This window comes from Tursiops truncatus, chromosome 17 (genome assembly GCF_011762595.2).
Source record: "Tursiops truncatus isolate mTurTru1 chromosome 17, mTurTru1.mat.Y, whole genome shotgun sequence".
NCBI lineage: Eukaryota > Metazoa > Chordata > Mammalia > Artiodactyla > Delphinidae > Tursiops > Tursiops truncatus.
Genome location: NC_047050.1, coordinates 75,724,309 through 75,751,279, shown reverse-complemented (window position 1 = coordinate 75,751,279; position 26,971 = coordinate 75,724,309). Strand labels below are relative to the sequence as shown.

Genomic DNA, 26,971 nt, shown 5'->3' with positions numbered 1-26,971 from the left:
GCCCGCGCGCTGACCCCGTCCACCCGCAGCCCGGGCCTGGCGTTCCGAGTAAGATCCCGGGGGCAGAGCCTGGCGGCGTGGTGAGCATGCGCGGGCCGCGACGCGCGGCGCGCATGCCCAGTGCTCCCGGGAGGCGGAAGCTCGGAACGGGGACGCGGCCGGGCGCGCGCGCAGCGGAGGGAGGCGCGCGCCTCAGCAGGCCGCCGCGCACGCGCGGCCCGCGCCGACGCAGCACGGCCCCGAGGGCGCGAGCCCGCCGCCGCCGCCGGGCCGGGACTGCTGTGCGCCCGCGGCGTGAGGCGTGGGAGGGAGCGCGGCCCATCATCCGCGGCGCCGCCCGGTCGTCGTCTATCTTCGTCTCCCGGCGCCAGCGCGGTCCGAGTGAGTGCGGAGCCGGGGCCGGGGCGCGGGCAGGCTGGCGGGCCGACTCCCGGAGCTGGTTGTTGGCAGGGCCGCGGCCCGAGGGTGGAGGGCCGAGCGGGGCCGGACCGGGCAGTCCCGGCGGCGGAGACCGGCCCCTCCCGCGCCGGCCGCGGCCCCGGGAGGCCGGGGACGTGGGGAGGCCGGGGGCCCGAGGAGGCCGGGGGCTCGGGGGCGGGGGGCGCTTGGAGGCCGAGGGGTTCGGGGCTAGGAGACTCTGAGGGTCTCGAGGCCGGGGGACGTGAAGAGGCCGGGGGCTCCGGGAAGCAGGGGGCTTTGGGGGATGCGAGGAGGCCGGTGACTCAGGGAGGCTGGGGGCTCGGGGGACGCAGGGAGGCCGGGGAGCTCAGGGAAGATGGGGAGGCAGGGGGATTCGGGGCTCGGAGAGTCCGAAGGTCTGGAGGCCCGGGGCCTCGGGGAGGCCGGCCGGCCTCTGCCGGGGCGGGCCGAGTGCCTCCAAAACAAAAGGGGAGAGAGAGGAAGGAGGGGGAAGAGGGAATCCGCGGGGCCGCCGGGGGATCGGCCGGCCCGCGGGGCAGGGAAGGGTGGGCCTCGAGCCCGCGTGCGGGGCGGCGGGGCGGCTGCGTCCCCCGCGGCCCGCGCTCAAGTTTTGTGCAGCCCGGAGGCTGTCTCGGCGGCAGCCCTGAAGACCTGGCAGGATTCGTTGCGCTTCCTAAGTTTCCTCCTCTTCTCGCCCCAGCCCCCAACTCCGCGGCGCCCGCCGAGCAAGCTGGAAGCACTCTGAGACCAAGAGAATAGTAATATTGTGGTATTCATGGGAACTGGTTGAAATACGGTCAAGTTGAAGGCGATGTAAGAGTTTGGGGGTCTGTATTTAAGACGACCATCATTGGGATTCTTACTTAGGATGTAAACATCTTCGTGGTTGGAAAAACAGGCCATTACTGTTCAAAATGCAATACCAGAGCCTCACCTTTAATACTGTATTTGTAAAACGGGTAATGAAAATAGTCTTTTCATTGAAATGACACAGCCAAGCCCTGAGGTTAGTTGTCCTGTCTTTGACAACCTCTGAAAAGTGGGAGGAAAGTATGTGGATGAAGTGATTTAAGATTCACAGTAAATTAGCATTCAGCGTACTTTGTTGAGGTACAGTGTAGATAATATTTTGGTCCAGTTGTACTATTGAGTTAATGTTTAAAGCCCTGTAGTATTTAAACACATGAAACTTTTAAAGGAAGTTTGTGTTTCAACTTTCAATTCATAAAGATAGTATGTCTTAGTATCTTTATGAGTATATTGTTTTATATTTTTGGCTACTCTTGGAGGGGAAAAACTAGTTGAATTTGCCATTAGTCTCTTCTGAACACTTGTGTACTAACTGCTGCTGAAACAGCAAGATCAAATATTATAGATTCTCCTCTGAAGAATTTCTTTCAGGTCATTATCAAATAATCCAGTTTAATAACGAGCACTGGAAAATATCGTTTAAAATACATGTTCCCATGTAAACGCGGCCCCATAAGACTTCATGAAAGGACTGAATAGAAGGACTATACATCATTCAGAGGTGATGCATTGAGAAGCAAGTGCTTGGCTAAATAAAGACATTGAATCCAAAACTTAATATTTATGATGTGGGGCAAAGAATGCTGCAACTCCTACAGGAGATCGTCTGAGGCTGTCTGTCAAGGAAAGTGAGTAGTAAGTGTTAGATCAGGAGTGATCAGGAGTGTTAGATCCACTAGTGCAGCGGTTGCTAAGTGTCTGGGGAAAGCGGGAGTTAGGAATGGCGGTAAGGATCATTAAAACATTTTTAGCTAAACTCTTCTCTGTAACACTCCATGCCCTTTGTTGGAAAGTACAGAAATTAATGTTCCAATTCTCAAAGCTGGGTTCTTCAGCTAGACAACTTTTCTTACTAGAAAGTTGGAGAAATTGTCTAAATAACAAAATCGTATCATTAAAGTGTTCCCTTTAAGAAAAAATACTGATGAGCTTCCTAAGAAGAAATTATTGTTATATTTTGTATATACATATATAGTCTACGGTGCTATAAAGTGTTATGTGTAGCAAAAGATAATTTTGAAAATTACTATCTTTGCATGTTATTTTGAGTTATAGTGAGGTGGGATCTTAGTTCATATCTCTAAAGGTTTTATGGAAACCTTGTTTTCCAATATTTTAATGTGTCTTAATTTTGAGAAAAATAATTAAAAATTGTCTTAAGGGTAACAAAAGATGCAATTCAAATTGTTAATACAGTATGTAAATCTTTAATTTTTTTAAATTAAACATTTTCAGTTAGACATTTTCAGATAGAATAAATCTGGTTTTAAATTTCAGTGGCATTAAAAAAAGTTCTGTTACTTTTGATTACTGTAGCTTTATAGTATAGTCTAAAGTCAGGGAGCCTGATTCCTCCAACTCCCTTTTCTTTCTCAAAATCTCTTTGACTATTTGGGGTCTTTTGTGTTTCCACACGTTTTTAGATTTTTTTTGTTGTTGTTCTAGATCTGCAAAAAATGCCATTGGTAAAAAGTTCTCTTATTTTTATCATATTTGTGAAATGAGTTTTTAAATGAGTTTTTTTGGCTAGTAAATCAGAAAAGTGTAGTTTCTGAAGTACTTTATTTTGCTGTAAAGCTCTAGTTTAAGAACATATTTTCATTAGTTTCCTCTTAGTGAAATCTCTTAAATAATTAGAAAAAATTACTGTGGGATCTTCGAGAATTTTCACTGATGTCTGTATTTAAAATGTTAACTTAAAAAATTTGGGCAGAGTAAATGACCTTACTTGAGTCAATAGTAATAAACTCCAAGAAGTTTATGAATGCAAATAAGCATTCAAATGTTAAGTTGCTTATCACCCTTTAGAAGGATCCCTGGAATGGAGAAGGATGGAGAGCAGCTCCAGCTTGCCTTGGGTGCACCTGTGTTTCTCTAGCTCACCCAGATACATTCAGAAGTTATGGTTTTTTTCCTTCTTTTCTGTAAAACAGTGTTTAGTAGTGGATTATTTGAGCCCTTTATTGCTTTTTCTCTCTACTGACATTTTGGCAGGGTTCTTTTTCTTCTTCATTTCATGACTACCAAAAGGCAACCCAGTGCAAGAGAAATGAAATTCATATGTACCAGTTTCTGGCATTAGTTTCTAGGAATTGTGCTAAATCTTATCATTCAGAACTGTACAAATGTGTTTCTGATTGTAAATCAGCAGAGGAGCCCCCTCTGTTTCTATCTGTAACAGTTGTATTGTTTTTTACTAGGCTCTGTGATGGAAATGAAATTCAGATACACATATATAGTTAAACTTTCAGTTTAAATGGAATTTTTAGCAAAACTGTTAATTATAGTCTGATTTGCATAAATAGTAAGGAAATGATTTATAGACATAGTAGGAAATAAATGTTTCCCCAAGTGGCACTATTCCCACTCCTTAGCAGTTGGAAGCCTCAGAGAAAAATACTAGTAGCATCACCACAAAGTTTACCTATTTTTAAGGACACAAAGGTGTTTCCTTACAAACTTTGTACTTAATTAAAATAATCCTACCTAAATCTTATTTATGTACATAGCTATTTATTATAAGCTTTTTCACATTTTTCACATCAAGAATGACTGAAGTTACACATTTGAATATTTGCCAGTGGTAGGGGAAGAACTGCATTTGTTAAACACCATGTGCCAGGCCTGAGCTGGGTGCCATAGTGCTTTATCTCCTTTTTTACTCGCTAGAACTACTGAGTTGTACTGCTGTCTGTATCCTCCTTTTGTAGATGAAACCCTGCAAGCATCGAGTTAGAGTAGCTCGCCCGGGTCCTCAGCCCACAGTGGTGGACGGCTTGGACAGACCCGAGGGACTCTGCAGTGCCAGCTCCTAATAGCCTGCCTGCGGCCTCCCTGGCTGGAAAAGCAGCAGTCTGTAAAATCTTAATCCAGTCTCTGCAGTAGGAATAAGTAGTGTGCTAGTGTGATGACCATGTCTGGGAAAGTTTAGATAATTGTATTTTCTATTTGAATCTGACGCTTTCAGATCATGAAGTTCTGATCTGGCCAACATAGTATAGGTAAACATTTTAATTAATATACCAAAATTGTTTAATTATTTGAAATTAATTTAGAATTAGGTAAAGTATCTAATGCATGATGCAGTGACTGATACTTCTTATTTGTCAAGATGTGCTTTAGTAACTTCCACATTTACAGTTTTTTCATTGGTGACTTTTTTGAGGGGTTCATGTTTGAAGACAGTTTTGTGGGAAGCAAGGAGTATGTAAGGGAAAAGCAAATTGCACATTTCTCACACAGGTATGAGCCCCTTGTAGTAATCCTAGTATTTACAACCTCTGATACATTGCTGCTCTATAAATGTTTCTGAAATGAATGTGCTTACTCTCACCAACTTAGAATTTTCCATTCTGCTTTTTTTAAAATATATTTTTAAAATTAATTAATTTTGGCTGCATTGGGTCTTTGTTGCTGCATGTGGGCTTTTCTCTAGTTGCAGTAAGCAGGGGCTGCTCTTCACTGTGGTGCGCGGGCTTATTGCTGTGGCTTCTCTTGTTGCGGAGCACGGGCTCTAGGCACATGGGCTTCAGTGGTTGTGGCACGCAGGTTCAGTAGTTGTGGCGCACGGGCTTAGTTGCTCCGCGGCATGTGGGATCTTAACTGGACCAGGGCTCGAACCCGTGTCTCCTGCATTGGCAGATGGATTCTTAACCACTGTGCCACCAGGGAAGCCCCATTCTGCTTTTAAGAGTCGGCATATACTCTGCTCCTTTATTTGGGGCCAGTGAACCAAGACCAAGGCTTAGAAGAACCTAAACGGTCGTGTCTGTGTGCTGTGTGTGCCTAGGATCTCCCTTCTGCCCCCATATTCTGTATTGAAAGTAGTCCAAGGTGCTCGTCATGTCTCCTGGTGACCAAAACATGCATTTGTCTTTGCTGGCCTAAAGGAAGAGCTTAAATGATTTTACACATTACATGTTTTTAGTGGCTTGTGTGTCTTCTCGTGAGGATTTAAGCACCATGAGGGCAGAAACTTTGTTTTACACACTTTTCCATCTTCAGTACCTGACACAATATTTATTGAGTAGAATAACCCAGACTTATTAATTATTGGAGAACAGCTATTACATCTGTTAGCTGTCTGCGTTTTGTTTGCCTTGGTAAAGGACCTCACTTTAAAACCACATAGGACTTGATACCAGGGAAAAATTGGATCATCGTGTTTTCACCTTTGTCTGCTTTATTTTAGATTACCACTGTCATCAGACTCGGGCCAGGGAAGAAATACTGCTCTGCCCCTTGACAGTTTTGTTCTTTTTTTCTAGAAACTGATCCTGTATAATTGATCTTGTGTTCTTTAGGACTCATCCTAAGTTCTGCAGACATAGAAAATTGCTCAAGGTGACACAGAATGAGCGGGACTTGTAAAAGCTCCTTCATTACTGGTCCAGAAGCTCTAACGTGTCTTTTACTAATCAGCTGGATTCATTGGCTGCTTTACAAGAGTTTTCCATTATGCCCTGAAACCATTTTCAAAACCCATTTTCGTATGGCTGCAGTGCCAATTACATATACAATATGCCAGCTTTCCCTTGCCGTGACAGGTCACTTACCTTTACTTGGGGGAAAGTCAACATTTGGGTAAAAAAGAGCAGTTTGTTCTTCCTCAGCGAGTTCCCCCTTAGTCTTGCTGTACGGTGTGGGGAAACAGGCACTCTCACAGAGACCAGGAAGCTTCAGGTTGTTGAATTGGTTCTCAAAGTAGCCACAGGTTAGAAGTGCAAATGCTCCTGCCCCGCTTCTGACCTGCTGAATCTGACTCTGGGGGCGGGGCCGGTGGTCAGTTTCAACTTGCTGTCAGGAGCTTTTGATGCACGCTAATGTTCGTGGACCACTGCTTTAGAGTGTTTTCAAAGAAACGCCAGTTGTAGCAGGCAGACATCAGTCATAAATGGCAGAGTTACGTGTATGGTCTTTTTGACCACTTAGATTTGCTAATGAGGTTGCCTTCCTGTCAGGACTCTTAAACATGTTCCTAAGGGTTTTTAGAGTCTTGAGAAGACCTCACAACTCCTTTTGTTGAGTAGGGAGTTTGACTGTTTTCTGCTGAGACCACTTAATTATTTTAATTGAATCTCGGCGTGGATTTTAAATGAACTCTTATGTTGAAGTGGCAGTTTGTGTGGCTCCCGGACTTGTGGCTTTTGGCAGATAACAGGAGAGTGTGTACATGTGAGTGCTTAAGGCACACGTTCCCTGGTGGTTTTGCTTTGGTGCTGAAAAATTGGCTAGCTTTATACTAGAGTCAGGGTGATTGCCAAGTCTTGGGGTGACTAATGAAGCAGCATTGTGTGAATTGATTCTATGCCTAGCATTACATTCATATCTAAGTTTAATGAATTTCGTTTTGCCTTTTGTCCTTTCCTTTCTTTCCTAAGAAGGCGGCTAAGTGAAAGTTAGTGCACCAAATGGGATTGGCGATGTGCCTTGTGCAGAATTAGATGCATCTGTTGGTAAACAGACTTATTATAAGCTGACGGACAAGGATTCTGTATTATCTTTTCCTCATGCTGCCATAGTAGATGGTCAGTCAGTGATTGTTTGATGATTGAAGAAGAGTCTCTCATGCTGAGGTCCTGGAATTACAGAGACTAAAGCAAATGACGCTGTTGTGGGCCTTTTGTGGTAAGGGGTCTTTTTTTTTTTTGGCGGTACGTGGGCCTTTCACTGCTGTGGCCTCTCCCGTTGCGGAGCACAGGCTCCGGACGCGCAGGCTCAGCGGCCATGGCTCACGGGCCCAGCCGCTCCGTGGCATGCGGGATCTTCCCGGACCGGGGTACGAACCCGTGTCCCCTGCATCGGCAGGCGGACTCTGAACCACTGCACCACCAGGGAAGTCCAAGGGGTCTTTTAAGTGTGTGAAAGTTGTTACAAAGGTAGAGACGAAGAACTCGTCAAAGGCAGAAGGAATTAGGTGTAATGTGATCTCATTTGGAGCTCTTTGGAACAATTTCTTTCTCCTTAAAGTTGGTCAAGTGAAATTAAAGGTCGCATTAATGTGACTCCCATTAAATGTATAGCTGTCTGACCAGTATTCGTGGGGGATTGGTTCCAGGACCCTCCTCGGATACCAAGTTCCTTGGATGCTCAAGTCCCTTACCTAAAATGACGTAGTATTTACATACATACCTTTAAATGCACACCCTCCTGTATGCTTTAAATCGTCTCTAGATTACTTACAATACCTAACACAGTGTAATGCTATGTAAATAATTGCCAGTGTGGCAAGTTCAAGTTTTGCTATTTGGAACTTGCTGGGATTTTCCCCCAATATTTTGAGCCTCGAATGCGGAACCTGAGGATGCAGAGGGCAAGTGCATTTGAGTGTGCCTGGCCCAGAGCAGCTTCTCAGTGGATGTCAGTGGATGGTTCTCCTGGGACCCCGCCCTCCCTAACCATTAGGCTGCATCCCCTGAGCAGCCTTCTCTCTGATTACAGCTTCAGCGCATCCCCGTCTGTCTCTGTTCCCCTGTCAGTCTCCCCTCCCAGCGCCTTGGGGTCATTTCTGTAGTATTATTACCACCTTGTGGTTTTATTTTATTTTTTAAAAATTTTATTTATTTATGGCTGCGTTGGGTCTTCGTTGCCGCGCGCAGGCTTTCTCTGGTTGCGGTGCACGGGCTTCTCGTTGCGGTGGCTTCTCTTGTTGTGGAGCACGGGCTCTAGGCACGCGGGCTTCAGTAGTTGTGGCTCATGGGCTCTAGAGCGCAGGCTCAGTAGTTGAGGCGCACGGACTTAGTTGCTCCGCGGCATGTGGGATCTTCCCGGACCAGGGCTCGAACCTGTGTCCCCTGCATTGGCAGGCGGATTCTTAACCACTGCGCCACCAGGGATGCCCCCGCCCTGTGGTTTTAAATAGCCTTTTCTTGGTTATAATGAGGTTGCACATCTTTTTATACATTTACTGGCCATTTGTATTCACTGGTTTGTGAAGTGCCCATATTTTTCTATTAGTTTTAAAGAAATTTATTTGTAGACTTCTGCATGTTCAGAACACAGGTCCTTTGTTGCTTATATATTTTGCCACTGCCTCTGCCTACTTTGTCATGCAGTTTCAGTAGCTTGGTGGGTTGTTTTTTTTCTTTTTTGAATGAAGAGAAGTTCTTAAGTTTAATGTAGTGCAGTTTATCAGTCTTTTCCTTTATAGTTGGTGCTTTTTGTGTCTTTCCCTACCCTGAGATAATGAACTTAATTCCTGTTATTTTCTAAATGCTTTATGATTTTGCCTTTCCCCTTTATAATTCTCTTGGAATTGGTTTTGGTGTGTAGTGTGAAGGAGGAATCCACTTTCGTTAACATGTGGACATCTTAGTTGTCCCAACACCATTTCTTAAAAAGAATAAATGCTCCTTTCCCCCAGTGCTCTGTGGTGACACTTTTGTTGTAAATGAAAGGTCCATATATATGTGTGTGTCTGGACTCTATTTGATCCCTCTGGTACTAAGCTGCCTACAGTATTGTAGCTTTATAATAAGTCTTATCTCCTCGTGGACCTCTTCCCACTTGATTCTCCTTCAAGTATGCCTTGGCTATCCTCAACCCTTTGCAGATCTGTATATGTTTTAGGATCACTTGGCAACTTCCCAAAAAATTCTTCCGGTTGTTGTTTGGGATGACATTAAATGTATAGATCAACGTGTAGAGAGTTGATTCTGGATTTGGGTTATTACGCATAAAGCATATGAATATTTTTGTACGAATCTTTTTGTGGACCCAGGCTTCTATTTTTTCCTGGGGATGGTTGTTTAGGATTGTAATGGCTGGATCATATGGTAGGTGTCTGTATAGCTTTTTTTTTTTTTTTTTTGCGGTACACGGGCCTCTCACTGTCGTGGCCTCTCCCATTGCAGAGCACAGGCTCCGGACGTGCAGGCTCAGCGGCCGTGGCTCACAGGCCCAGCCGCTCCGCGGCATGTGGGATCTTCCCGGACCGGGGCATGAACCCGCGTCCCCTGCATCGGCAGGCGGACTCTCAACCACTGCGCCACCAGGGAAGCCCAGCTTTTTTTTTTTTTTTTAACATCTTTATTGGAGTATAATTGCTTTACAATGTTGTGTTAGTTTCTGCTGTATAACAAAGTGGATCAGTTCTATGCATACATATATCCCCATATCTCCTCCCTCTTGCGTCTCTCTCCACCCCTCCCTAACCTACCCTTCTAGCTGGACACAAAGCACCGAGCTGGTCTCCCCGTGCTATGCAGCTGCTTCCCACTAGCTATCTATTTTACAGTTGGTAGCGTATATATGTCCGTGCCACTCTCTCACTTCGTCCCAGCTTACCCTTACCCCTCCCCCGTCCTCGAGTCCATTCTCTACGTCTGCATCTTTATTCCTGTCCTGCCCCTAGGTTCGTCAGAACCATTTTTTTTTTAAGATTCCATATATATGTGTTAGCATACGGTATTTGTTTTTCTCTTTCTGACTTACTTCACTCTGTATGACAGACTCTAGGTCCATCCACCTCACTACAAATAATTTCATTTCTTTTTATGGCTGAATAATATTCCATTTTATATATGTACCATATCTTTATCCATTCGTCTGTCGATGGACACTTAGATTGCTTCCATGTCCTTTACATGTTGTAAATAGTGCTGCAGTGAACAGTGTGATACATGACTCTTTTTGAATTTGTGTAGCTTTTTTTTTTTAATTAATTAATTAATTTATTTATTTTCGGTACGCGGGCCTCTCACTGTTGTGGCCTCTCCTGTTGCGGAGCACAGGCTCTGGACGTGCAGCCTCAGCGGCCATGGCTCACGGGCCCAGCTGCTCCGCGGCATGTGGGATCTTCCTGGACCGGGGCGCGAACCCGTGTCCCCTGCATCAGCAGGCGGACTCTCAACCACTGCGCCACCAGGGAACCCCCAGAATTTGTGTAGCTTTTTAAGAAAGTGCCAAACTGTGTTCTGAAGTGGCTGTACCGTTTGACATTCCTACCAGCAGTGTATGAGAGTTCCAGTTGCTCTGTATCATCAGGGCAACATGATGGTTAGTCTTTTAAGTTTTTGCCATTCTAATAGGTGTTTCATGGTATTTCATTGTGGTTTTAACTTACATTTCCCAAATGCCTTAATAACACTGAGTATCTTTTTATATGTCTACTTGCCATCTGTATATCTTATTTGGTGTTCAGATCTTTTGCCCATGAAAAAACTTTTTCGTACGGGTGGATTCTTTATATATTCTGGATACAGGTCCTTTGTGAGATACTCTCAATGCTTTCCTCCCATGTTGTGGCTTGTTTTGTGCCTTCTCTTAACAGTGTCTTGAAGAGCAGAAGTTACAAATTTTGATAATGTCCCATTTATCAATTTGTTCTTTTATGGATTGTGCTTTTTTGGTGTCATATTTAAGAAATAGTTGCCTAACCTAGGTCACAAAGATTTTCTCCTGTTTCCCCCTCCCCTCTCTAGAACATTTATAGCTTTAGGTTTTCCATTTAGGTCTGTGATTGATTTTGAGATAATTTTTGTTTGTGGTGTGGGATATGGGTCCACATTACTGGGAGGACTCTTTCGAGGCCTAAATGAAGGTAGCTCCCTCCAGAGCGCATTTGTTTCTGCTGCAGCCAGTCTGGGACCACCTTAAACCAAGTCCAAGGTTTGAGGTGTTCTGGACCACACAGAGCTGTCATTCTCTTGGTGAGCTGATTCACTGCTGGCTTACTCTCATCCTGAGCTGTGTAGCTTTTGAGGTCCTGCTTAGGGAGGTAGGATTAGACACTTTGCGCGGCCCGGCTTTGACTCCTGTCCCTCTTTCCCTGCACTGTTGTGAAAAGGAAAGTCGAAAATTTCAGAATTGTCAAATGACTTCCGTGCAGAGGTGGTTTCTCTGCTTGTTTCTCTCTGGGTTCCTGAGTTCACTTTAATTTTGTTATTTCCTTCTTGTCCTGTCATTTTCTGGTTGCTTTTAAGATTTTTAAAGTATTCTATCCGTCTTTTTAAGCCTTTTCCAGGGAAGGGTTGGACCAAACAATGTAGCCTGCAGTTAAGGAGCCAAGGAAAGTTCTTTTTCATTTCACTCCAGTGTCTAGAGTCTAAACCTGGACCCGCCGTCGCCTATAGTAGCCGCTAGCCACGCGTTTAAGTTAAAATGGAATCAGATTTAAAGTTCTGTCCAACAGCCAGGCTAGCCCCGTTTCCAGGGCTCAGTACCCACACGTGACTAGCGACTCCCCCTTGGACGGTGCAGATGGGGAGAAGGTTTTCACGGTTGCGGGAAGTCCTGCTGGGCAGCGCTGGCTGGACCGAGAGCCTCTGTGGGGAGAGCTTCTGCGGGGCCTCGTGGCGGCGAGTCTGCCCCGGAGAACCGCTAACGGAGCTGCCCTTGCTGCTTAAGGTTGGCCATTTTCTGGAATCTGCCTGCAGCCAAACATGGCTGAGCCCCTTAAGGCTTCTGGGGAAGGCTCTCCATGAGGTGGGTGTGGGTCGCAGGCTGTGGCTGTCAGGGTGCGGATGGGGAGGGCAGACCGCGGGGCGCTCACAGATCTGCTGATGGAACTGGCATTTGGGGAGAACGCTCAGCATGCGCTGAGTCCCTGCCCTGAGCGGGTCGTAGTCCAGCGACCAGGCAGCGGCAGTGCCATGTTTAGCAGGTGCTGGGCAGAGCTGCGGGGGACTGCAGGACACTGCCACCCCATCCCAGGGGTCAACAGAAGGAGCCTGGCGGGGAGGGGGAGGAGGAGGGGAGAGTGTTCTAGGCGGAAGGAAAGCACAGGCAAAGCTACATGTTGGTGGGAACGTGCAGAGATTGGTTTACTGCACCGTACGTTGGATTCTAGTCGAGAGAGGTGGCAGAAACCACGGATTTAAGAAAATGTCACAAAAGGATATTCCATCCATTCACTGACTATTCGCTGTGAATTGGTAAGAGGATTATTAGTGCTGGGGCTGTGTCGGAAGCTCTCTTTGTAGCTCACAGAGCATTAGGATAAGAGCACGTGCTGCAGCAGCCCCCGCTGCCCCTTTCTGCTGCAGGGCGCCCCGGATGCTGGGCGCTTCAAGGAACTCGGGGCATGCGCACTTAGCCGCGTCTGTAGCCTGCTGCTCTGGGAAGAAGGGTTCAGCTGGCTCAGTAAGTGCAGCCTGGCTGCAGGGGCTCTGTCCGAAAGACAGGGTGGTAATTGGGACTGAGGGTGGGGAGGGGAGAGGTTGGGGCCACAGACATGGGCTTGTCATGTCAGTCCTCTTCGTGGCCACCTGTGGAGTCGCCTGCCAGCACTTCTCTGCTTCATTTTGGGATCAGAGAGCAAGCAGAAGAGGTGAAAGCTAATTTAACTGTACCAGGGTATGTTGAACTGATAAACTACCTCAAAATCCAGTGTGTGCGTGCTCTGTATCAGGGCTTCTCAAACTTGAACAGGCACACACATCACCCAGGGATCTCGTTAGGTTTTAGGTTCTAATTCAGTCTGTCTAGGGTGGGGCATCAGATCTTGCATTTCTACCAGGCTCTCAGGTGGTGCCGTGCTGATGGTCCCTGGGCCCCACTTTGAGTAGCAAGGTACTGGTTTGCAAAGTATGGGTCATAAGATGACGTTGCCTTACTTAGTTGGAATGTTGAATAACCACTGGCAGTGCAGTTGTGAAGGGCATGGCCTTGGAGCCAGACTCTGACTCTCTGGTCTTGGGCTAGTTTGTTAACTTCTCTAACTCCATTTCCTTGTCCTTTAAATTGGCCAAATAATAGAACCATAGGCTGATGAGAGAATGAGGTGGTACGCAGCATGTAAGGTTCTGGTGTTCACTAGTGTGTGACCTTTTGAGATATTTCACAAAAGGTAATAACTATTAAAAGTAAACAGTTACAGTAAAAGTTTGCCAGTTTTCAAAGTTCTCAGTCCTCCCTGCATCATTGCCCATTTTGTAATATTGCAGCTCAAAGAGAATGGGGGTATTTCTTTCATTTACTGCTGTATACACAGAACGTAGAGGCACAGCTGATACAGCTTGTTTTCCTGTGGGTGAATGTCCTTTGACTTTCTCAGCTCGTTGCTGTCAGCCTCTTCCTTTCTGCTAGGGTCAGAAGGTGCAGTGCTGTGTCTTCACATAGATTTTGTTTTTTAATTTATTTATTTTTGGCTGCGTTGGGTCTTCGTTGCTGCGCACGGGCTTTCTCTAGTCGTGGCGAGTGGGGGCTACTCTTTGTTGCGATGCTCAGGCTTCTCATTGCGGTGGCTTCTCTTGTTGCGGAGCACAGGCCCTAGGCGCGCAGGCTTCAGTAGTTGTAGCACGTGGGCTTCAGTAGTTGTAGCACGTGGGCTTCAGTAGTTGCAGCATGCGGGCTCAGTAGTTGTGGCTCGCGGGCTCTAGAACGCAGGCTCAGTAGTTGTGGCGCACGGGCTTATTTGCTCCGCAGCATGTGGGATCTTCCCGGACCAGGGCTCGAACCCGTGTCCACTGCATTGGCAGGCAATTCTTAACCACTGTGCCACCAGGGAAGCCCCTCATGCAGATTTTTAAATAAGCATTTTTTAAAGAAGTTGCCAGTAGTAAGGGTGATGGAAAGCCGTTTTATACTAAGGATTCTGAAACATGCATAAATGGGAATTGTGTGAGTTTCTATTACATGAGCATTATACTTAATAATTAAAGTTAAAATATGAATCTTCAATTTTATTTTAAAACTTTGTGGAAATTTTCAGACATATGCAGAAACAGAATGAACTCTCTGTATTCATCACCACCTTTAATGGGCATCATTAATTAATATTAACTCTAATCAGAGATACTGGCTTATTTTTAAAAGATGTGAAGGCACTTGCATCGGGAACATATATGCTAATGTTGGCCAGATATTGTGGCCCTTGCTAAAATGTGACATAACAATTCATGACACATTTCTTTCAGAAGACTGGAAGGGATTGGGTGTAACTGTACTGCTTTTTTAAGTCAGTGATGCACAGAAACATCTAATAGTCCTAATGAGCTGGGTGTTAAGCAAGGCTGTGGTTCTCTCCACAGCCTTGGAAACTGGAGTGGAAAAGTCCTCCCTCCCTCCCTCCTCCCTCCTCCCTCCTCCCTCCTCCCTCCTCCCTCCTCCCTCCTCCCTCCTCCCTCCCCACTCCCCCCTCCCCCCTCCCTCCCTCCTCCCTACTTCCTTCCTTCCTTCCTTCTTTCCCTCCCTCCTTCCCTCCCTCCCTCCTTCTCTCCCTCCGTCACTTTCTTCCTCCCTCCCTCCGTCACTTTCTTCCTCCCTCCCTCCCTCCCTCCTTCCTTCCTCCCTCCATCCCTCCCTCCTTCCTTCCTTCCCTCCCTCCCTCCCTCCCTCCCTTTCTGTTTTTCTTGTACTTGAGTCAAAATAAACAGTAGTTTGCTTTGCTGTCTTGCTTTAATGCTCCTGATAGCAGTACATATCTTGTTTTTTAAAACTTAGTCATTAGGATGGAGAAGCAGCATGAAGCTTTAATAGAACAAGGTTCATTAGAGAAATACACTTAGTGTATTAGTCTTTTTCAAAAAATGATTTTATTAAACATTGAAGAGATACAGAAGAACATGTGTAAGATGTGTGTAAGGTGTAGATCAAGAGTGCTCTGATCTCCCAGAGGAAGGTACCCGAGTCCGCAGAGGTGAGCTTCCTCGTACTGGCCCAGACAGGACACATTTGGGCTCTGCAGGCCACCTACAGCTTCTGTCCCCAGTACTCAGCCCTGCCATTCTGGCACAAAAGCAGCTGTGTTAAAGGAGTGAGTTGTCTGTGTTCCAGTACAACTTTATTTCTGAACCCTGAAATTTGAATTTCATGTAATTTCACATGCAACAAAATGTTATTATTCTTTTAATAATTTCTTTAATCATATGCAGTGTAAAAACCTTTCTTAGCTCATGGGCTGTACAAAAACAAGCAATGGGGCCACCCTGGTGTAGAGAAGAATAAAGCAAGCCTAGCACCTACAGCCCAGCTGCAGCAGTGGAGCATCCCCACTCTGAAGGCCCGCCTGCTGCCCACCGCAGCCCGCCTCCCACATCGTGAAGCCTGCATAGCTATCCTGCCCTCAGCCCCCTTAGCTACAGCCTCCTTCTTCAAGGCCTGGTGTCATTTGTATTTTACTCACTTTTATTTTCTTTGTCACTTGGCTGTGACAGAAAATCTCAGGGCAAAATGTCTGTTCACTACTGTATCCCCAGCATTTAAAACAGCGGTCACTGAATGCATGTTGCGTTTATCATTTCTTATTTTTGTGTTAGTTTTGTCTGTGTTGAACTTTCTATTAGGGAATCACACTACATGTGACTTGCCTTTTCCCACTCAGCACTGTGATTGAGACCCGTAGGAGGTGCCGTAAGTGATCAGTACGTTCACTTTCACTGTTGTGTAACCTTGTCTCCAGTTGATGGGCATTTGTGTGGTTTGCCGCCTTGCTCTTGCAAGCGCTGCTGACACGTCTTTGGCTGCCCACGTGTGTGGATGTGTCCAGCCTGCCCACGTGGGAGTGTGATGCCGGTTCTGGGCTGGCCAGGCTTCAGCTTGACTGCTTACTGCCAGATTGCTTTTAGAGTACCCCTGCCAATTTACATCCCACTCCTGGTTGCTCTGCATCCTTGCTAGTAGTTTATTTTGTCTTTTTTTCAGTTTTACCATTCTGGTGGTTATGTAATAATATCTTGTGGCTTTAAATTGAATTTCTCTTATTACTAACTTTGTTGATACTCTTTTAATATATTGGTCATATCTCTTCTCTCTTCTATGAAGGACCTGTGAAAACATTGACCTAATTTCTTCTGTTTTTCTTATTGACTTGTAGGTGTTCTTTCTACGTGTGGATTACTATCCTTTGTCATTATAAGTTGTGAATATTTTCTTCCAGTTTCTGGTTTGTCTTTTTACTTTTGAGGTGTCTTGGAACTAAGTTCTTAATTTTAATATCGTTGACTTTATCAGTCTTTTGCTTTTTCTTAAATTAATTAATTTTTGGCTGTGTTGGGTCTTCGTTGCTGCGCGCAGGCTTTCTCTAGTTGAGGTGAGCGGGGGCTACTCTTCATTGCAGTGCGCCGGCTTCTCGCTGCGGTGGCTTCTCTTGTTGCAGAGCACGGGCTCTAGGCACGTGGGCTTCAGTAGTTGTGCCACATGGGCTCAGTAGTTGTGGCACGCAGGCTCTAGTGCGCAGGCTCAGTAGTTGTGGCGCACGGGCTTAGCTGCTCTGCGGCATGTAGGATCTTCCTGGACCAGGGCTCGAACCCGTGTCCCCTTCATTGGCAGGAGGATTCTTAACCACTGCGCCACCAGGGAAGCCCCAGTCTTTTTCTTTATGATTAGTTTTTTTGGCATCTCATTTAAGGAATCTTTCTTTGCCCAAGGGCTACAATTTGATGTGAGGTATTTTTATTATTTATTCATAAAACATTTATTGTTCCATTCAATAAATATGTTCAATATTTAGGTATATTTCTTTTCTTTTGACCACTCTGCGTGGCTGGTAGGATGTTAGTTCCCTGACCAGGGATTGAACCCGGGCCCTCGGCAGTGAAAGCATGGAGTCCTAACCACTGGCCCATCAGGGAATTCCCTATATTTTCTAATTTCCATTAAAATTCCTTTGATGACTTATGATTTATTTTAGTGTTTGATAAATTCCAAATGAGTGAATTTTTTTCATGTACCTTGTTGTGACATTTCTAAAAGGGGGTTGTAGTAAGAAAATGTGTTCTGTATGGAACCACTTCTTTGAAATTAATACTATCTTTAATAGAGCCACATCCTAGTTTAGTTTGGCTACATCTTGGTCCTGACTCAGAAACTTCTGGACACCTAGGTACTTAAATTCCAGCTATGCATAATTTATACCTTGGTTTTGCAAAAAGATTAGATTAATAGATTAGACTAAATTTTTTTATTTGATAGAGTTTCTTATATTTCATTTCTGCCTCTGGAAATACTTGTTTTATTTCCTGCCTGAAGTCGAGGTGTTAATGTACGTTTTCAGCTCTTGGACTCTGTTCTGTCCAAGCTGAAGCTTGAGGACAGGTGACTGCCTCGACTGCCAGTTTGTTTCAGCTTAGCCGATGGGCAGGGGTTCATGCTGTGCCTGCAGCTGCTTCCTTTCAGTGGCATTTGTTAATTAAGCTGTTTAATTTTACTTTCTTAAGGACTGGTTGAAGAAAAGGAAAGAAAGAAAATTTTAGTTTGTGGTTATACCAGGGTCTTTTAGCCTAGTGCTTATTTTGTGTATCCATTTCATTTTTGTTTTGTTTACAAAAAGTAGCATTGACTTGAAAATTATCAAAATTAAATAATGAGTCAGAAATTAAATTTTATCCCTCCCCTAACATCTCAGGTATTGGTAATTGAAGGGGTCTGGGCATCATGGTTTGTGTGGGGAGGCAGGTCTTTTTAAAAGAAAGAGTATCTCATCTGGGAAGCAGAAGACCTGGGTTCAGATATTGCCTCTCTGCCTTTTGTCAGGTGACTTTTGACAAGTTGTTTAGGTTCTGTGAGTCTCGGTGTCCTTACCTATAAAGTCTAGTATTTATAATCGCAGCCATTGAGGGTATTTATGCAGCTACAGTGTAAAGCTTGGACAAATGTGAAGTGCTAGGATCATGATCTTTACCTGACTTACGTAGTGTTTTACTACTAAAGGCTAAGTCTTTTCCACTTATGTGTTTCCCTGGTTTGTTTTTGAGCTCGTCTAGTCAGTTCATTCATTTGTTCAGCATTTATTAAACACCTGTCTTGTGCCTCATACAGTATTAAGCCCTGGTGATACAGACAAGAGGGGAGTGGGACTGGTTCAGGTCAGTGGCTGTGTCACAGCAGGGGCTCTGAGGACTGGGAGGGCGTGTCCCCATTGATGGTCAAGCTGTGGTGTTGGCAGACTTTCTCTGTTAAAGGCCAGATGGTGAACACTTCAGGCTTTGCAGGCCGCATATCGCCTGTCACATATTTTTTTTCCCTCTTTAACCCTTTACAAAAGTAAAATGCATTCTTAGCCAAGGAACCATACAAAAACTGGTTGTGGACCAGATGCAGTGGCCTCTGCAGGTTCTAACTGTCTGAAAGGATCTGTAGAAGTCGAGTGGAAGTTGGGAAGCAGAAAGGGCCTTCAAGACAGGACCCGCCCTTTGCAATGGTGTGGAGGCGTGACGGGCTAGGGTTTGTGGAGCTGAATGTCTCTGTCAAATCTGGAGTACAGGACAGGTTGGGTAGAGGAGGAGGTGAAGTTGGCGTTATAGGCAGGATCAAAGCAGTTTGTACTTGATTCTGATATAGAACAGATTTGTATGGTTGGAGGAGGTTTGGACTGGATCAGCGTGGGCGGTGTTACAGTAAAGCAGTTGAGAAGGGGGAAGAAGCACACGTTTGTCACTCAAGAAACGGCTGCCCGGTGTCACTTGCTAGTAAAGTGACGGGCAGAGTTCAGATGGTCCAGTTCCACAGCTTGTGTTCTTTTAATCATACAATTATGTTGTACAGATAAATGAAGAAAGCCTTGATCAAGGGCATGACTGAGGAACGGGAGAGAAGGGGACTGATTTGAAGCCCGTTTCTGAGTTAATCTCCAGGCCTTGACCAGGCAAATGACGCGGCAGGGCCGCGAGAGGGGTCCAGGGTAACTCTGGGACAGCTCCCAGATTTCTCCTGGGGTGACAAGTTCATGAAGCTCTCTTTGCTCTTGAGTTTACTAGGGATCACAGTTGCTTTGAGGAGGAAACATTGTTTCCTAGGTCCATGAGCCCCAGAAATCAAGTTGTAAGCAGAATTGTGTGTAGATGTGTGTTGTTTTTCCCTGGAGAGAGAACTCTAGGGCTCTTGTTGGATTATTAAAAGGGAGCCCAGCACCCAGGGGTGTGGCTCCTTGTTCTTAGATTGTATACTTCTGGCACTCTGCAAAGGTTTAAGCTAATCATCCCACATCACAGGGGTTTTACTTTAAATGTAATACATCCCAAACTGCCAGCTAAACCCCAAACACATGCAGCCCCTCCGAAGTGGAACTGTATCCCCAGCCTTTCCTCCCCTCCAGAGACAAAACAAGACACGTTTTTGGTACATAGAAGGCTGGCCAGGTGTGTGGGACTCCAACCGTCTTGGAATGTTTTCAACGTGCTATTGTACGTTAGAGCTGAAGTTTACATACTGTTAGGCATCTCTTAATAGTCACATGGCTGTGAGAGATGGACAGGTGTCACCTTTAAGTAGGGTTTGCTAGCACCAAAAATGAGTGTAGTTTCTTCCTAGGAATGTGTGACCTCAGGCCCCCAGCTAAATTAAGGCGGCCTAATCAGGCAGGAGGTTCTGAGGGCTCAGAGGTGACTTCCCAGGAGCTGTGTGCGGGCAAGACCTTTCCGTGGGCCAGGTTCATGCTTTACTGCACAAAGCCTAGAGAGGTTAATTATTATTTCTGTCATTACTATGGAGTTCAAGGAATTATTGCCTTCAGATAGATATATGTTGCAGCCACACGCAGTATAATTCACCACAAAACTGAAAAATCAGAATTTCTACACCAGAGTAAAGATGTCTCCAGAAGTGTGTCATCCTTGACACCTGTCCTAATGTTTTTATAAGGGACTTGAATAAAGATCAGGAGTCATGCTGGGAGACAGCTCACTTTTAGGATCAGAATTTTAAAATATTTTGACAGGTTGTAATGAAGTGCTGAAATCAATAAGGTAAAATTAAAATTTATCAGGAATAAATGTAAAATGCAGACATAAATCAAAAAAGATCAACTGAGAAAGTTGAAGATGGGTCAAATATGTCTTAACTGTGCCTGTGTGTAGAAGACAGGGGGATCTAGTTGACTAAAACGGATTGTCAAACATTTCTGTAAAGGCACGCAGTTTCCATAAAAGGAAGTATCTTAGGTTTTTCAGACTAATAGGCAAAATCAAGGATATTATGTAAATACTTCTATAAAAAGGGAGAACACAGAATTTCTACAAATTTTTCATGGACAGAATTCAAATTATAACTGAATATAATTTTTTTTATAATACAGGTCCACTAATGAGAAGAATGGGATTCTCTTCTGGGGGAGGAAGGGGATAACACTTTCTTTAATTGGAGTTTTGAAGTTACTGCTTCCTGTCATTGGAGTCAGTTACAGATACTCATCTCTTAATGCCGATGTGCCCAGGGGGTTTTATGTGTTTCACCTTTGCAGATGTCTTTATGCCGATAGGTCCTCTCAGATCCTGATATCAGTGCAGGAGTATATCATTTTAATTGAGCATATTCATTGCTTGGAAGGCATTTATAGAATCCTATTAGGTTCTTCTTGATATTTGCCTTTTAGCATGCCATTATATTGCAGATTAATCACTTCCAGTTGATGGTTAGAGGGCGGCCTCAACTGCATAGTTAAATGGATTTTGAAATATGTAAATTTTCATTATACTTGCATCAAGGTTCAAAAAATGCTGCTGTAGCTTAAACTCAGAAATGTAACTGCTGTGAATTTGTGTGGGAATGGAAATCTCGCTTGTCGTCGTAACTTTTGATAGCAGAGAGTGTAAAGAAGCGTGGTGTTACTTGTGATTCAAACATTGGCTGTCATTGAAATGACTTTACTGCAGTAGAAGTCTCTCATATAAGCACTCTTGTGCCTTGTAATTTTAGGTTGAATTCATTAAGAAATGTTATCAAGTCTTTAGCAACAGCTAATTTCATTGAATACAATTTTTCGATTAACAGTGATAATTGAAGGAAGGTCTTTTTCAGAAAAATTTCAGTCATGGCTCTGAGGTCAACAAGTCACAACAAAACCTTCCCCCAATCATTAAACTGCTGTATGGGAGGACAAGTCAGGATGTTTCAGTGAAGTTCGCTGTTGATGCTACTGGTTCAGTAACGCATAACAGATTAAAATACTTTGCACAGAGTACGTGCCGATGAAGAATACAATGAATAACCATAGTTTAAATAACTATGTTTAAAAGCTTTACAGGTTTTAAGGCTTCCCTGTTGGTGCAGTGGTTGAGAGTCCGCCTGCCGATGCAGGGGACACGGGTTTGTGCCCCGGTGCAGGAAGATCCCACATGCCGCGGAGCGGCTGGGCCCGTGAGCCATGGCTGCTGAGCCTGCGCGTCCGGAGCCTGTGCTCGGCAATGGGAGAGGCCACAACAGTGAGGCCCGCGTACCGCAAAAAAAAAAAAAAAAAAAAAAAAAAAGCTTTACAGGTTTTAAAAGCTGTAAATGTATAGCTTACATTTTCATAATCTTTGTAAATTTGTCCAGCCAGCCCTTTTCTTCTGCTTCCCATGTATTTTTTAAAAAATATTTATTTGGCTGTGCTGGGTCTTAGTTGCAGTATATGGGATCTTTAGTTGCGACATGAGAACTCTTGGTTGCGGCATGCATGCGGGATCTAGTTCCCTGACCAGAGATCGAACCTGGGCCCCCTGCATTGGGAGTGCGGAGCCTTAGCCACTGGACCACCAGCGAAGTCCCTCCCCATGTATTTTTACTGTCATCATTTGTATTCCACTTCAGGTTGTACTAAATTAGTGTTTTCTCCAGTTCTTTGAAAATATTCTCACCTGTAGTTCCACATACACTATTCCTGGAGGCCAGTTCCTCAGTACCACTGGCTCCTTGAATAAATAGCCGAGCAGTGTGGGAACCATCTGTTGACGCGTCAACAGCCAAGGAAAGCCACCCAGAATCATTTGCCTTGTTCTTTAATTGATTATTGATGTTGTTTCCCATGTCCTCAACGCTTTGAGCAGCTGTTCTTGCTGAAAGGCTGATAGTCTTAAGCAGGTTTGTTTTTTTCTCAGCACATTTCTTTGGCCGTGCAAACATCCGTGTAAACTGAGGGACTGTCTAGGATCTTGAGCAGAGAAGTGGTGCGTCTGATTGAGAGTCCGAGTCACGTGCGGCGTTGGGAACAGGCGCTGGGGTGGCCAGGGCGGGAGCAGGGAGGCCAGTGCTGAGTGGGTGTGGCTGCTGCCGTCATCTTTCGGCTCCGGTCAGCCTGGTGCTGGGGGATGTGACGCCAAGGGCAGTTTCGGGGCGTGTTTTGCAGGAAAAGGCGACCAGATTGGGTGGGGAGCGTGGGAGGAAGGGTTAGGGATGACACCCTCAGCAGTTGGCTGAGGGGGCGTTGAACGCGTGCGGAAGGGTCGTGTCGGAAGGCCACGCCTGAGCTTCGAGGGGTCTGCTGGGCAGTTTACGCCGCTCTCTTTGGCGACGTTTCACTGCTCTGAGTGGGCTAGCAGCTCAGAGCATACAGTGCATCTGTCACGGTTTGGTCAGGAAAACAGAAGCCACTCTAAACTTTTTTTCAATATAGGAACTAGAATCCATCACTTCTGTTGCTATAGGGCTGGCAGGGTTGAAGGTCAAGGAAGCAGCCATTACAGTGAGTGTGTCCCAGGAGCTCATCTGGAATCAGCAGTGATCTGGACAGTTGGAGCCGCTGCTGCTGATCTCAGTGGTTGAAGCAGGTGGTTCCTGGGGTCTCCCTCTGGAACCACTGGGAATTCTCTGTGGAAGCCACTCTAGCTCTTAGCTGCCACAGTTGGTGAATTCTTTTTTCTCCCTACGCATCGACCTGCAGCTATGCTTCTGCCCACAGCTACCTCCTGAGAGTACTTTTCTCGTTCGTCTTACCAGTCTTGCACAAGTGCCTCTTATTAGTTACCTCCAGCCCTGAGTCATGGCAGGAGGGGGTTTTGGGAAACCCAGTTCCGGCTTCTTCTCTGTGATGCACAGGAGAAGGTGGAAGGTGGTGGCTGCGATGCAGGGTTGACAGCAGTCGGTCCAGGACAACAGCTGGGCAGCGGGTCTGAACTAGAGACGCATTTTAGAGTTAGCAGGAGACAGCATTCAGAGTGAGCTTGCCTGGGAGGTAAGCACAGCTAAGAGGAGAACAGACAGTCCTGGGGGCTCTGGAATTGACTGGTTAGAGAGAGGAGGAAGCACCTGTGAGCTGAGAAGAACGCAGGGGAAGACGGCATCCTGGGAGCCAAGAGGAGGGGAGAGGAAGTGACCGACTCTTTTCAGGTGAGGCCAGAGTACTGACCACTGGATCGAGCAGTTTGGAGATTATTGGTGATCTTGGATAGAGAAGTTTCTATGGAGTGTGTGTGTGGGGGGGCAAAGCCAGTGGGTTTAAGAGATAAAAAGAATTTGTGATATTGAGTATATTGGGTGTGTGCTTGTTTATGGGATTATTTGCATAATAGCTGCTTTAAAGGCTTTGTGGGCTAATTCTAACATCTGTTTCATTTCAGTATTGACTTACCTTGATTGTCTTTTCCCATGGGAATCAAAGTGTGCCTGGCTCTTCCTATGCCGAATATATGTGGAGCACATCCTCCACATTTAGGGTATTTTGTTAGGGGCTCTTTGTCATATTTAAATCTGCTAATCTGGTGGTGGTTTGAATTCCAGTCTCCTTTCCTAATCCACCTGCTACTGTGTACTTTTCATTAAATAGCTTCTGCAGTTGCTCCACCCAGGTTTACTTTGCTGTCTCCAGGAGAGACAGGATAGAGTGTCTTTACTCTTCCTTACCTAGATCTGGGACCCTGCACTTGCACACTGCTTCCATTGTGCAGGTAATGATGGTTTCTGGTTTCATCTGGGCCATTAATGTCCAAATGACTGTCCCTTGATCAGTTACCTCTCTTGGTCCCTACAGGAGATGCTCCTTCTAATTACTTCTTGAATTTGGTTCATAGGTCCTTCTTTTGGTGTCTCTCTCAGGTAGACAAAATGACCCTTAGATATACCGTAATAACCATTAGTTCTTTTGAGTATGATTGAAGGGTTGACTTGTCTTGAATATATTAACTGTGCCTATTAATTAATTTGAGTAGAATAGTGTTTTGCTAATATTTTTAAGCCTTTTGCACAGTAGAATTTTCTGGGAATGTTATTCACAGTGCAAAATAGAGCAGTGGTTAAGAGCATGGACTTCGGACAGATTTTACTTTGAGTCTCAGATCTGATCCTTCCTCCCTGTGTGATGGGGATGAGGTTGCTTAAACTCTAATCTTGTTATCTCATCTGTTAGGTAGAGATTATCATAACTCTCTTACAAATGTGGTATAATATAGTTCGTACATGGCTAGTCATATAAATAAATAAGGAAAGAATCAACCTGATGTTCAACAAATACAGTTCCTAACAATGTAGATATTTCTGTCGTGGGAATTTGAAGGCTAATCTTTTTTTTCTTTTTTTTTAAAGATTTATTTTTATTTATTTAGGCTGCGCCGGGCCTTAGTTGCAGCATGCATGCGGGATCTAGTTCCCCCACCAGGGATCGAACCCGGGCCCCCTGCATTGGGAGCGCAGAGTCTTACCCACTGGACCGCCAGGGAAGTTCCTGAAGGCTAATCTTAATCATTTTCCGATTTAGTTTGATCAGTTTCTCCAAGAACTAGAAGGCAGTTTATATTCATCATTTACTCTGCAGGCATAATAGGCAATCTGTTATTAGTGTTGTTGTTAATATTGTTTTTTCTGAATTTAGTAACTTTACCTCTTCTCTCTTGTTAATGTATTCACTTAGTTATTAGTTTAGTACCAGCATCTCAGAGATGCCTGAGACACTGCATCCCAACCTGTGAGCAGCACCACAGTCTAGTATTAGAATATTTTTGGCTAGAAAATTAGTTTGAAGCATAAAGAAGCTTTTGTTTGCCCAGATGATTTTCATAATCATATTCACATTCTTTATATATTTTTGGGTTTTTCAGAAAGTTACTTCTGATCTAGTATTTTTTAGAATACAGGTTGCAGCTTGCCTACGTACAAAACTGTTGGTAGACTGAGCTTAGAGGAAGGGCAGCCTGTGTGAAATGGTTGTATATTTTGGACACTGGAGACCGTCACAGTTAACTTAAATTGTTACGATGTTATGGGTTAAGAAATAGTGGGTTTCGGCCTTATTTAGCACTTAGCATCAAACGACCTATTCTTCTCCAGGAGTTCAGCCTACATGCTTAATTCGAGCCAGATAACTTATAATTTGTCAGTGTGTCATGTTGAATGTTACTCAGCTTTAGGAAGAGTTTTTCTGCTGTGCTTGCTTTGGAAAGCCCAGATCATGTTCATTGTTTTAACAGTAATATTATCTGGTTAATTTGGGAAACAGGATAACATCATGATTTTAAAAGTGCTATTAAGCTAGTGTTTGAATCCCTGATCTCTCCCTTGCTTGTTGTGTGACCTTGAAAGTTTCTTAATTTCTTTCAGACTTAGCTTTCTTCTGTGTAAAATGGGAACACTAATAGTAACCAGCTAGAGGCGTGAGGAGCTAGTACTTATAAAGCTCTTAGGAGAAAGGCTGTCATTGTATGATGGTTAGGGTTGTTATTGAGACTTACTGAGAGATGGATGTTAGAAAGCTGGCCACGTTGGATTGTGCATTGAAATGGGAACACTGTAAGCAAGGTGATGGAAGGAAATACTTTACCTGTTAGTGAAGCACAGATTTAGAGTGTGAGACTGGTGGGAAATTTTAGTTTGCATGTTAGAAAGGGAAAGGGGTTCAGAGCAGCCCAGGTGTCTATTTATACCCATCATAAAACACACCATTCATGCCCAAAATGTAGAGAGTATCCATCTTACAAATATCTTCAGGGACCTGGCAGTGTATTTTATTGTATAGTGAGACAAGCTTAGTTTCTGTTTATCTATCTGGAGTAAAAGATTTTATTTATGTATTTTAATTATACAGTTTGGGAAATATCTAGTTTTCTGCTCTATTTGAACTAGTTCAAATTTTTATGCTTATATTTTATCAGTTTTATAGTTAAAATGCATAGCTTCATGTTCTTAATAAAGATAGATTGGCTCATGTGATAGACAGGAGTGCTGGAACTCAGCATGCACTGAGTCTCCCACTGCTAACATGACAAGTGAACAGGCCTCCTGTTGCTTAAAATGAAATGTTGTTACTTACTTGAATTCTCCTTAAAATACAGTATGAAGCAAAGAGCAGTTATAAGGCACTCAAAATCTAGTGTATCCATTCATTTATTCAGGCATTATCACTCATGCATCGAGTACATGTTTATTGATTAAGTACTCTACGTGTTTGATACAGTGTATACTATTGGGTATATAGTGGTGAACAAAAACCAGACCTGGGGAGTGTTTTGCCTTTCACAGCAAGAAGAAAGCCAGTTGTAAGAGACTTGCATTTCAATGAATGGAGTTTTCAGGTTTGTACTCCTCTAATAGAAAAGAGGTCAAAAACAAACAAGAAAAGAAAAGAAAAGAAAAGGCAGAGGGCCTCTAAAGAGCACGTGTTACTTACCTCCTGCCACTAACTGGAGTTTTTTTGACCTTAGCTTTGGTTTTATTTAATAGTGTGTCGGTCCTGAGGCTGCAGAGCTAAAAGAGGCTGCCATTGTCCCTAGAATCTTGCTGTTTGGGTGGAGGGAGAGGCTGACAGATCGGGTAGGATTTAACATTCACTCTAGTAAGCATGTTAAACCAGAAGCTACACCCCAAGGGTCCTTGGGGACAGGGCCGTGTCTCCCCTGTTGACTGATGTGTATTCCAGTGCCCGGTACCATGCATGGCATGTGTCAGTCACTCCAGAGATCCC

The 26,971-nt window shown here is 44.7% G+C and overlaps 1 protein-coding gene across 11 annotated transcripts in view; it reads left to right on the top strand.

Annotated features, from left to right (window-relative positions):
- Nucleotides 1-218: 218 nt before the first annotated feature.
- The window catches only part of PTK2 (protein tyrosine kinase 2), a 252,784-nt gene continuing 226,031 nt past the window's right edge, over nt 219-26,971 (top strand). For 2 of the 11 annotated variants that reach the window (XM_073794840.1, XM_073794841.1), the window contains exon 1: nt 220-381. The gene's annotated coding sequence lies outside the window, so the exon portion shown is untranslated. Of the gene's footprint in view, nt 382-23,390; nt 23,410-26,971 lie in introns of those variants that run through there. The other 9 variants (XM_073794836.1, XM_073794834.1, XM_073794832.1 and 6 more) reach the window with 6 other exon arrangements.